Raw genomic sequence first — 12,906 nt, forward strand, 5'->3', positions numbered from 1 at the left:
AAAAGTATATGGACTGCTGCATCGCCCAAAAACAGTTCCCTGGTCACTCCTGATAGAGGGCATTACAGTAATAATATAAGATTGTACCACTAAGCTAAAGTTCTGCAGAGACAACAGGTTATGTAATCTCCTTACTCATTCTCAATTTCAAAAAAATCTTTTAATTACCTGGACCAGGATAAGGTGGTCAGAAGAATTAAAAGACTGGCCTGAAATTTCCCTACTGGAAATGGATAATTTTGGCAACAGACGTACAAAGGATTATGCCATGAAAGTTTTCTGAATCTGAAAAACGACAGCTGCCAGGAGTGCCCTGCAGGCTCAGGGGAATATAACCCATTCATACAAACTATCAGATTTCTGCCTTTCCAAACTCAGTGACCAGACATTTTTCCTTCTACTGAGTGACATCTTGAAACAGTGCTGTCTCAGATCTTTGTACTTAAAATCCATCTGCACCACAAGCAACTCAGGTCCTTCCTCCCTCTGGCCAGCTTCAGGAGGCTACTATTTCCTGCCAGCTGGAAGCTATCACCAGAGCTAGTAAGGGACGTCATCAGCTCAGTGTTGGGAGGATCCAAATTTAGACTTGAGCAATTAAAGGTCAAAACATTCAAACGATGTAGTGATTGCTGTGGGTTGGTCCTAGAGTGCACTCAGAATCTCCTACCAGAGATCAGCAAGAATAGCTTTCTTTTGTGATTGCTAGTGTACAGAATGTAAATTAAGCATTGTCTTTCGGCAGATGTTGCTTGGCACAGACCAGGGCTTCCAAGTTACCCTGTTCCAGGACAGAGATCTTAAGCCAGTCCTAGATTTCTGTCAACCTTATGGTACAGTATGGGTCCTACTATACGGTTTTCAATGAGTAGAATCAAGGATTACAAATACTAATGCTGCTTCAAGATGTAAGTTTAAAACCCAGACTGGGCAAACTCTTACTCTTCATGACTGAATGGGAGATGAATGTACACCTTGCACACAGGCAATGATTCTTAACCCAGTCCTTGGGGCATACCCAACTAGTTGGGTTTTCAAGATATCTGCAATGAAGTTGCATGAGAAATTTGCATACCAAGATGGCAGTACTTGCACCTATATCTCATGCATATTCATTGTGGATATGCTGAAAGACTAATTAGCTGGGTGTTAACTCGAGAACTGGGTTGAGCACCCAGCCATCAGGGTCCCCTGAAAGTGTTATTTGGTCAGGGCTTTTTTTTTTGAGGGGGTACTTGGGGGCACTGTGTACCGACACCTTTTCCATTGTCTGCTAAAATTGACCCATGCAAGTATTTTGCTAGAAAAAATGCACTGCATTTGGTTCATATGAATATGATTGAAAGCAAAAGAGCCTCTCTCTCCACTATCCCATCTCATCTTTGTTTTGTTGTAAGCCTAGTGCTGTAAAGTAAGAAATTTGTTTATGTCTTGTGCATTTTAACCCTTTTAAAACATCCCAGAGCCAGATCAAATAAAAAAGAGAATCAGTCGCAGAGGAACAACGCATCCCTTCCGAGGACAGCAGCAGAACTACTATTCCCAGCAGTACACTGCGGCTCCCGGAAGCAGATCCGAGAGGGCGGGGCTGGGCTCTCTGCGTAGACCGTAGAGGCAGGCAGCCTGCCCAGCTTGGGAGGGAGGGATGGTTAGATCGCAGCCCTGTAAACGTCTACACTGTCTTCGGAAATCCTGCTCCTGTTCTAGGCCTGCGAAGTCGGGTGTAAGTAGATTGCTGGCTTGGGAAGGGGAGTGCGTTTCTGTATATTAATTATAATAAACTGCAGTGATCTTGTGCAGGTGGATCTAGTTTTCAGGAGGTGTATGTGTGCGTTAATGTCCTGATACAATACAGTGATTCTTTGCACGTGTCACACTTGTTCTCCGGGAGTTGTTCATGGTACATCGCGGTGATAAAAAAAAAAAAAATGCCAAGTTGACCTAGTTCCGCGAGTTTAGCAACTTCTGTTTTTATTATTTACATCCTAAAGCAGTGTGGTATTAATCCTTGATTCTACACATTGAAATCAGTGCTGGAGGTCTTAATGCATCAAGTTAGAACTGTCAGACATCCATGTAATGCTTCCATAACCCAGGCTGACCTTTTGGGGGAGGGAGGGGGCATGTTAATGATGCACTTCAGAGATCATTTCATGTGAGACACTATTAGGCATATTTTCAAAGCACTTAGCCTTCCAAAGTTCCATAGGTTTCTATGGAACTTTGGAAGGCTAAGTGCTTTGAAAATATGCCTCTGTGTGTTTTTATGGGGGTAATGTATGTAAAAAGTCTACATCTCAACTATTTTGGAACAAAAAAGTGAAATATTTTTAACTGCAATATTTTCATAGGAGAGGTAATACCAGTTTAAAAAATTCATTTTTCTCACTCTCGCTCCCAAGCACCAGGAGCCTTCTCAGTCGCCAGTATAGGCCTGCTTAAATAACCACACTTTTAACAGTGATTTAAATTTCTTTATATTGAGTTTGCCACATAAAGACAAAGTTAGAGAATTCCAGTTAGGGAACAACAAAGAAATAAAATTTACTACGATCCTGCAGTATCCGTCGTTTACCTCAGTGTTTCCCCAACTCGGTCCAGGAGTACCCGCTTGACAGGCAGGTTTTCAGGCAGTCTACAGTGAAAATGCACGAAAGAGATTTGCATACAATGGAGGCATATTATGCAAATCAGTTTCGAACATATTCATTGTGAGTAGCCTGAAAACCTGACTGTCAAGGGATATTACTCCAGGACCAACATGGGAAACGGTTTACCTTTTGCCATAAACTGATGTGATCCTATGCAAATATATACTAGTTACTAGGGGGGTTGTGAGTGAGTTAGTTACAGACACTAGGACAGGGGGTGAGCAACCTGTGGCCCGCAAGAAACTCTGTTCTGACTCGTGCAAGACTAAAGAAAAGTGCTGGTCTCACTGCAGTTGCAATTCCTCTATCTTCCCTGCTCTCCAGATCCCAACGTCACCCCTTGTCTCTCTCTCTCCTGCCCTCGCCGCAGGGAGATCTCCCCTCTCCATTCCAGTCCCGCAGACTGAAGTGCCGATCTCAGGTGAGTACTAGTCCATTTCAGTGCGGAGGAGCCTTGGAACCCCATGTGTGAAGGCCCTGGACTGAAATGAATTGGCCAGTGAGACCGGCACTTTTCTTCAGTCTGTGGGATTGGAATGAAAAGAGGGCGATTAGTACAGGAGAGACAGACAGGAAGCGATGTTGGGATCGAGGGAGGAGGGAAGTTAAGAGGAATTGTGGCATATGGATTGGGGAGGAGTGGAGTTTTCACATCCACACAAAATGTTGACATTTAGGGTCCTGTTTACTAAGCTGTGCTATAGGTGCATTTGCGTTTTTAGCGTATGCTAATGCTAGAGACACCCAAATGGAATATATGGATGTCTGTAGCGTTAGGGCGCTAAAAAATGTGAACGCACCTTAGTAAACAGGACCCATAATGTTTGTTTATCTAAATTTTAAAAAAAAGCAGGAAAAATGCTACAAAAATGCAGGTGGTGGAGATGAAAACAGTAATGGAATTCAAACATGCGTGGGATAAACACAAAGGAATCCTGTTTAGAAGGAATGGTTCCATGGAATCTTAGCGGAGATTGGGTGGCGACGCCGGTAATTGGGAAACAAAACGGGAGCTGGGCAGACTTCTACAGTCTGTGCCCTGATTGTGACTGAATAGATAGGGGTGGGCTTGAGTGTCAATTTTAGGGGGCTTCAACGTTAGCTTCAGAACGTAATACAAGAAGAGTGCTAGGCAGACTTCTGCGGTCTGTGCCCTGAGAAAGGCAGGGACAAATCAAACTCGGGTATACATATAAAGTATCACATCCCATGTAAAATGAGTTTATCTTGTTGGGCAGACTGGATGGACCGTACAAGTCTTTATCTGCCGTCATTTGCTCTGTTACTATGCCCTTTCACAGTAAAAATGCTTTTATCCTGCTTTTTAAAATTTATTAATTACTATATCATTTTAAGCAAGAGATGTAGCACTCGTTTACTTTTTCAAATTATATGCTGACATGAATTGTCACAAGGCACATAAGCGCCCTGATCGAAAGCATCAAACATGGTTTTATTTTCAGTTTCGCTCACACACCTTTTCTTTTTCATTTTGTGAAACGACACAAATTTGCAGTTTTTAATCGGTAAAAGTTCGGCAACGGTCTTCTCTGAGCCCTAACGCTGGCTCAGATCTGGCGTTAAGTTTCAGTGTCAAATCCCTCTGTGCATTGCAGCGCTGTTTTCTGAGCATTGGGAAGGAATATCACGTGATCTCATTAACGCCTGTTTGACTACAACTTGTACTGATCTTTGTTTACAGTGCCACATCCTTTGAGCATTCTGCGCACTTTAACATTGGCGCTAATTTGGCGCTGATTGCCTCTAGTACCCGCGTTTGGTTCTGAGCATCGGCCCACTAGAGAGGCTCTGGGGTGTTGCTGAAGGTTTGCTGAGGTTTCTAGTGCAGCCTTCGGTTTCAGAGTCTTATTTCTACAGTCCATGAAAATTGTTTTAAAAATGTAAGTATAATTATGTCATCAGTCTCTTGAAAAAGGACACGGCGAAACGGGTCCCCGTCGGGACCGACACTGATTTGCTCTTGTGCCTGTATAACGCTGTGCAAAAGAATAGCAGAGTTGCACTGTGGCGTTTTGAATCCATGAAGGTACCTAAATCTCCGTCACCCAAGCTGCAAAGGTGTAAAATACAAATCAACCTATGCATCTAGCTTCTCTTATAGAAGTACACAGCTATGGAACGCAATACCAAACGCCGTGAGAACGACATATGACCACCTGAACTTCCGGAAACTACTAAAAACTACCTTGTTCAAAAAGGCGTACCCCAACGATCCAACGCAAATGCCTTAACCCAGCAACACCGCTAACTCCAGACTTCGTTCCTTTTATCTTGCTGCACCTTATGCCTGGAACCGTCTTCCTGAGCCCATACGTCTAGCTCCATCTCTACCTGTTTTTAAATCTATGCTGAAGGCTCACCTTTTCACTGCTGCCTTTGGCTCCTAGCCGCTACTCATTGCCCTCCTCCTCCCCTGTTCCTCTTTACCCTGTAATTCCCTTGCCCGAAACGTCTTGTCTGTCTGTTTTACCTAGGTTGTAAGCTCTTTGAGCAGGGACTGTCTCTCTATGTCAAATGTTCAGCGCTGCGTGCGTCTGGTAGCGCTATATAAATGCTATTACTAGTAGTAGTAGTAGCAACACAACAAAACCAAAGCTCATACTGGACGTAACTCTTCCTCCTTATGACTCACATAAGAACTAACTTTACCACAACCTCACTTTTGTATTTGTTCAAACCGATATTGGCGATCGCCTCTCCAGTACTATGTAAGCCACATTGAGCCTGCAAATAGGTGGGAAAATGTGGGATACAAATGTAACAAATAAATAAAATTGTTAGTGACTCTTAACATTATGCCAGTGTATAGCAAAGTTGCGCTATTGCGTTCTGACCTTACTTGAAGATAAGTAATTTTTAGTTCCTTTTTTTTTTTTTTTGGACATTGACATAATTATACTTTAAAAACATTTTTTTTTGCGGTTGGTGTTAAAAAAAAAACTGTCATCCGGCCACCTGGGCCATCTGCACAAAAATAGTTTTTTTAGAACTCAATGTAAATCAAGAGTATAAATATGGCTGATAGCCTTCCTATAGGGGGAACAGTCTGAGACCAGAGATTGACCTGCATGTCACCCTGTTGAATTATATTCTTACTAGCCGTTGAGCCCGTAAAAACTGGCAAGTATAGGAAAGGGGGGGGGTTGAAAGCCCCTTTCCATCGCCGAGCTCGCCCCCCCCCCCCCCGAGTTGCCGCCACCCCTCCATCCGGCCCGGGCCCTCGCTCCGCTATTGAAACAGCGAGGGAACGCAGCACACAGCTCTGCTGAGTTGCCGTCGGCCTTCCTTCTTCTTCTCTGCCTGTGTCCCGCCCTCGTGTGATGTAACGTCGTCGAGGGCGGGACACAGGCAGAGAAGAAGAAGGAAGGACGGCAGCTCAGCAGAGCTGTGTGCCGCGTTCCCTCGCTGTTTCAATAGCGGAGCGAGGGCCCGGCCGGGGGGAGCATTAGCGATGGCGGTTTTGTCCCTCGCAAATGCGCAGTAGAGACCCTCTCTGTTCCGCCCCCATCATAATGTATTGACGCAGGGGCGGGGCAGAGAGGGTCTCTACTGAGCATTTGCGAGTGAGTACGACACTCGCCATTTATATGTTTGATAAATCAATGCTTCATATGTAACCTAGCTTGGTTGAGTAATAAATTAAATATTGGAACCTGTCTCTAATTCTCTTTATTTCTTGCTTATGGGGAATTTGTTACAATACATGAGTTCTGGTATGGCCGAGGAAAAAGGTTAACCAGAATAAAATGACAATCCTTATGGGTCTACCTGGGGAAGTGCACATCCCTAGGCAGACCCCCTTGGATATTCAGTTTTGATTAGAATTCAGAGGGTTCAATGATTAGAGTCAGATGAAATTGTTAAAAGCCTTCCCTGTGGAACCCCAAAGGAATTCAGTGCACAAATCGCTAAGCGCATTCTGAAACGAAGTGCGCCAAACTTCTAACACAAGCAGGCAAAAAGGGGCGTGTTTGTGGGCATTTCGAAATTTAGTTACAGAATATGGCCAGTGCACCTAAATCCACTCGCCAGGATTTATTTACCTCATGTTTTCGTTGGTATAAATGGATGCACTGAAATATCGACTAAGCTTATTCTATAATCTGCGCGCCAGTTATAGAATACAATTAGCACTGATTTCAGTGCCAATTTTTTTTTTTTAGGTGCCATATATAGAATGGCCTAGTGGTTAGGGTGGTGGACTTCGGTCCTGAGGAACTGAGTTCGATTCCCACTTCAGGCACAGGCAGCTCCTTGTGACTCTGGGCAAGTCACTTAACCCTCCATTGCCCCATGTAAGCCGCATTGAGCCTGCCATGAGTGGGAAAGCGCGGGGTACAAATGTAATAAAATAGATACTATTGGAGATTCTACATGGAATGTTGCTACTATTGGAGATTCTACATGGAATGTTGCTATTCCACTAGCAACATTCCATGTAGAAGGCTGCGCAGGCTTCTGCTTCTGTGAGTCTGACGTCCTGCACGTACGTGCGGGACGTCAGACTCACAGAAACAGAAGCCTGCGCGGCCACATTGGTGATCTGCAAGGGCCGACTTCTACATGGAATGTTGGTAGTGGAATAGCCACATTCCATGTATATTAGCAACAGTGGCAGAGTGGCCTAGTGGTTAGGGTGGTGGACTTTGGTCCTGAGGAACTGAGTTCAATTCCCACTTCAGGCACAGGCAGCTCCTTTTGACTCTGGGCAAGTCACTTAACCCTCCATTGCCCCATGTAAGCCGCATTGAGCCTGCCATGAGTGGGAAAGCGCGGGGTACAAATGTAATAAAATAGATACTATTGGAGATTCTACATGGAATGTTGCTACTATTGGAGATTCTACATGGAATGTTGCTATTCCACTAGCAACATTCCATGTAGAAGGCTGCGCAGGCTTCTGCTTCTGTGAGTCTGACGTCCTGCACGTACGTGCGGGATGTCAGACTCACAGAAACAGAAGCCTGCGCGGCCACATTGGTGATCTGCAAGGGCCGACTTCTACATGGAATGTTGCTACTATTGGAGATTCTACATGGAATGATGCTATTCCACTAGCAACATTCCATGTAGAAGGCTGCGCAGGCTTCTGCTTCTGTGAGTCTGACGTCCTGCACGTACGTGCGGGACGTCAGACTCACAGAAACAGAAGCCTGCGCGGCCACATTGGTGATCTGCAAGGGCCGACTTCTACATGGAATGTTACTACTATTGGAGATTCTACATGGAATGTTGCTATTCCACTAGCAACATTCCACGTGGAAGGCTGGGCAGGCTTCTGCTTCTGTGAGTCTGACGTCCTTCCTGCACGTCAGACTCTCAGAAACAGAAGCCTGCGCGGCCACATTGGTGATCTGCAAGGGCCGACTTCTACATGGAATGTTGCTAGTGGAATAGCAACATTCCATGTAGAATCTCCAATAGTAGCAACAGTGGAGGAGTGGCCTAGTGGTTAGGGTGGTGGACTTTGGTCCTGGGGAACTGAGGAACTGAGTTCGATTCCCACTTCAGGCACAGGCAGCTCCTTGTGACTCTGGGCAAGTCACTTAACCCCCCATTGCCCCATGTAAGCCGCATTGAGCCTGCCATGAGTGGGAAAGCGCGGGGTACAAATGTAACAAAAATAAAATAAAAATAAATGGGTAATATATTTATTTGTGAACTCTCATAAATGAAAAGTCAAAGTGGTTTACAACAGCATAGTAGAGAAAATAAAATCATTATATAATGGAGGTTGCCTATCTGTGAAGGCCAAGTAGGGCCCTATTGCAGGCCTGTTTAATAATATAGGTGCCTAATGTGTGTGTAACCCTATGGGTTAAAGTTTAAAAGATTACCTGGCTCCTTCTGGATCTGGTGTGGAGACAGTGAGCAGTGCAGAGGCTCGTGCTGGGTTTGTGCTGTGTATGACATAAACAGAGTTCCAAATGTTACTGTTAGGCAGTTGGGAGGTGAGTTGGACGCTGAGCAGACTTGTGTTAGTGGTCTCTGCTCAGCTGTGTTAAAAATCCATCTAGAAACGGAAGATTTGGATTTTGAGAGTTGCTGATGTGTTGAATGTGTTTTAAATTAAGTAATTAATACGTTTTAAAAGCCTTGCGGGGTTTTCATGGCGTTTAGGGTGATGATTGAAACTGGATGTTAACATGGAAACTTTAATGTTGTAATGAATTGATAACTCTGACATGCATTGACAAATTAATAAGCTGGGAAAGCTTGGCTGAATTACCAATTGGACCCCTGTGTGTGTGTCCATGGCAGAGGTGACAATTTAATTGCTGCTTCATGTCTGATATGTGGGAAAGGAGTTCTCTGTGAGATTGGTGAGTGGAAGAGAACTTGCCTATTTCAGTTAAATTACTTTGAGAGGAAAAGAAAGTAATTATATGAATGAAATATTTCAGTGAAGGCATGGCAACTGTGAGAAGTTCTGGATAAAAAAACTTTGAAGTTTCTGAGTTGCTTAGTAGGCCCAATAGCTTCTTTGGCTGTATGGATGTATACATATATCTATAAATATTAAACAGACATTTAAGTCTGGGACATATTATTTGTGGGAGGGATTAGGATAGGGATAAATAATTATACATTTTGTTTATGGGAAAGCTAGTCAGGGAAGTGACCTATAGGTTTTGTGGAAAGGGGCTACTTGACTGGTGCTATTAGTTAGGGTTTAGGGTTTTTTTTTTTATTAATTTTTAAAGCATAGGATAGTAGGTATCTGGACCCAGTTCCTGAGTGCAGCTGGCAGTGAAAATATGGTACCCAACGATTCAAGAAAGGCGAAGAACTGAAGATTACAAGAGAGTGGGAACAAAAGTTAATTGAACAGAGATTGACTTCCAAATGCACAAAAGACTGACAAAGAATAAAAGAAAAGAGTACATACTTACCTGTTGCATAGATGAGAAACCTGAAAAGGAAAGGATCACAAAGAATCAATTCTTGAAAACTGATTTTTGCTAGACAGTTTGTTTTGTTTCATGTTTTATGACAGATTGAACAAATTAAATTTATACTTATCTGATCTGTTGTTATATCAGGGGGGAGTGGTTGTTCATTTGCTGAAGGGTTCCTGTACCAAAGTAAGAAGGCAAGTGTTAATAGCACTTCTGGTATCCGGGGAGAGAATAAATAGTTATAGATGTAAGTGAAAGAGAAAATTTAGCATTTACAGGAATTAAGGAAGGCCGGGGAATTCCCTTTAGTGCATCTGTTAAAATTCATTAAGTTGTTAAATTGAAAGTAAATGTGTTGAATAAAAAAACCCCCCTTTTTAACTAGTTCCATCGCACTAGTTTTATTTGTACCTCTTCTCCGCTTCTGGGTGATACCACCCGGTCCAGACTACATTTGCAACCTAAACCAGAACAAGTTGATAATACCAGCTTAACCCAGAAGTGGGGGAGGGGTTACATCTCTATATATAAAAAGCAACACCAACGTTCTATGAAGCCTCCAGCCGGAAGTGTGAAGGGGGAGAGATATCCGGTTTCCCTATGAGTGTCTGCCCCGCCCTCTCTGTAACACAGTCAGTGAAGGAAAACAGCAGAGCACGAAATCAAATCGCTGGCTCTGTACCAGTGAAGGACTCAGAGGGAGGAGGGGAGAGAGGGCAGGGACACACACACTCCCACATGCACACAGAAGAAAACCTTGCTAGCCCCCCCGTTTCATTTGCATCAGAAACGGGGCTTTTTTACTATCTCTTCTCTCTATATAAAAAGCAACACCAACGTTCTATGAAGCCTCCAGCCGGAAGTGTGAAGGGGGAGAGATATCCGGTTTCCCCATGAGTGTCTGCCCCGCCCCCGCTCTCTCTCTCTCTAACACAAACAGTGAAGGAAAACAGCAAAGCAGGAAATCAAATCGCTCTCTCTGTAACAATGAAGGACTCGGAGGGGGGGAGGGCAGAGAGGGCAGGGACACACACACTCCCACATGCACACAGAAGAAAACCTTGCTAGCCCCCCCGTTTCATTTGCATCAGAAACTGGGCTTTTTTACTAGTGTGTTTATAAAATACTAGTAGCAAAGTGGTAGACATAGCTCCTAGATGAAGCTATGGACATTTTTGCCCGTTTGGACCTTATAAACTAACAGATTTTAGAGGGCATGCACTTCCTCCCCAAACTTTGGTGGAGACAACGGTGGAATGGGGTTGGGAGTGGAGAGAGTGGCAAGAGAGGTCTCAGCTGTTGGCTTCTAGATTCAAAGAAAATTTGCCATGGCCTTCTTTAAATGTTGTTGTGTCAGGTTTGATTTACTTGTGGTTTCTGGAGTAACTCTGCATTTTCTGCTCTGCATTTGTACAGTTACTGTCTGATGTGCTTTTTCTTGTTTGTTGGTCCAGCTCTTTAAAGCATTTCTCAGGTTTTTAAACTAATGTTACTTTTTTCTCTGGTGGGGTCTTCTTGCACATTCCTTCTGTGTTTTGGAACGATGGCTAATGTTTTTTCACTGTGCCTCTCTGGTTGCGTTGGGGGATTATTTCCTTCCTTGAAGGGTCCCTGAATTAGACATCTGCATGCCAGCTCTTCCGAGGCTGAGGCAATGTTGATGGTCTTTGTGGGGGAGGGAGTTGTGGTACCTTGATTAAGAGCTCATGACGCAGGGTTCTGGAAGGGGTCCAGATGCTTGGCTTCTAGCCCAGGACTGCTGCAACAATGACCAGATTGTGAAGGGCAGGTCCTTTAAGATAGTTACAAGTGAAGGCTCACGGTGCCTACAGTCTCAGCACTGATTCTGAAGGAGGTGGAAATACCAGGCTAAAAAATATAAAATAAAATGGCATACTCTCCGTGCATGGCATAACATTTGTCTTGGCTAGTTATTTTATTTTATTTTATTTCAGGATAAAGGAGGCACTTGATGAAAGGTGAAGGAAATCTTCTCTGAAGAAGATCCAGCCCTGGCTGACTTAGACAAATTTGCTGCTGTTCAATTGTTTTCAGATTTGTAGAGAGAGAGAAATGAACACTCCAAAACAAAGAAAAGTGGACAATGAGTGTCGAAATTTCAATCCAGAATGGCAAACAAAATATTTCTTTATGGATGTGGACTCGAAGCCTGTTTGCCTGATTTGTCAGGAGAACATAGCCGTATTGAAAAAAATACAATTTGTATCGCCATTTCACAACAAAGCATCCTAATTATGGGAACAACTTAGCGTCTGAAGAAAGGGCAGTCAGGGCCGAGAAGCTCGCTGCTAATTTAAAAGCTCAGCAGAAACTGTGCACACCACGACCTGCCACCAAGGAAGGTACCATGAAGGCAAATTATCTTTTGACCTTCAAGATTACCAAAGAGAATCCCTTTGCCGAAGGAGAGTTTTTGAAACGATGTATGGTTGATGTTGCTGGTGTAGTGTGCCCTGAGTATCAAAACCAATTTGCAAGGTTTAGTTTGTCATGAAAAAGTATTATGCACCATATCAAAATAATTGATGAAAAGTTGTCCTCCGAACTGGTCTGCAAAGTGGATTGCTTCACTCAGTTCTCATTAGCTGTCGGCCATAGCGTTGACATTAGAGACCCAGAGCAGCTCTTGATTTTTGTCAGAGGAATCAATGACCGATTTGAAATCACAGAGGAATTTCTGGCAGTGCAATTGATGACGAGGGGATTGGATTTGTACAGGTCGCTGTCTGGCTGCCTTGAGCTGCCCTGGAGTAAATTAACAAGTGTGACCACTGATGGATTGCCAAATTTAACTGGGAAAAATATCATGCTTTTAAAACGAATTGAAGACAAAGTCAAGGAAGTTGACCCAACAAAAGAACTTGTTTTTTTGCACTGTATTATCCAGCAGGTGGCTTACTGTATAACTACCTTGAACATTGATCATGTTTTCCACACAGTCGTGAAACTGGTGAACTACATTAAAGCTAAGGGCCACAATCATCAGCCATTTATGTCCCTTCTTGAAGGCACAGACACTGAGCACCAGGCCTTGTGTTATCAGATTAATATCTGCTGGCACAGCTTGGGAAAAGTGTTGCAGCAAGTGTGGGAGCTTCGAGATGAGATCAGCTGTTTTTTGGAGATGCAGAGGAAGGTGACCGAATTCCCAGAGTTAAGGGATTCAGCCTGGGTACATGACCTTGCTTTTGGGGTGGATATGGCATATTTGAATGACCTTAGGATGAAGCTGCAAGGCAAAAACATGTTTGCACACAAGTTGTATTCTAGCATGAAAGCTTTCAAAGCCATGCTGTTATGTTTTTCAGAAGCAA

General features: G+C 43.7%; 1 protein-coding gene across 4 annotated transcripts in view; it reads left to right on the forward strand.

Moving 5' to 3' along the window:
- The first annotated feature begins 1,562 nt into the window (after nt 1–1,562).
- The window catches only part of LOC115465375 (oocyte zinc finger protein XlCOF7.1-like), a 60,760-nt gene continuing 49,416 nt past the window's right edge, over nt 1,563–12,906 (forward strand). For all 4 annotated transcript variants that reach the window (XM_030195822.1, XM_030195813.1, XM_030195837.1 and 1 more), the window contains exon 1: nt 1,563–1,723. The gene's annotated coding sequence lies outside the window, so the exon portion shown is untranslated. The remainder of the gene's footprint in view (nt 1,724–12,906) is intronic.

This window comes from Microcaecilia unicolor, chromosome 1 (assembly GCF_901765095.1).
Source record: "Microcaecilia unicolor chromosome 1, aMicUni1.1, whole genome shotgun sequence".
Lineage (NCBI taxonomy): Eukaryota > Metazoa > Chordata > Amphibia > Gymnophiona > Siphonopidae > Microcaecilia > Microcaecilia unicolor.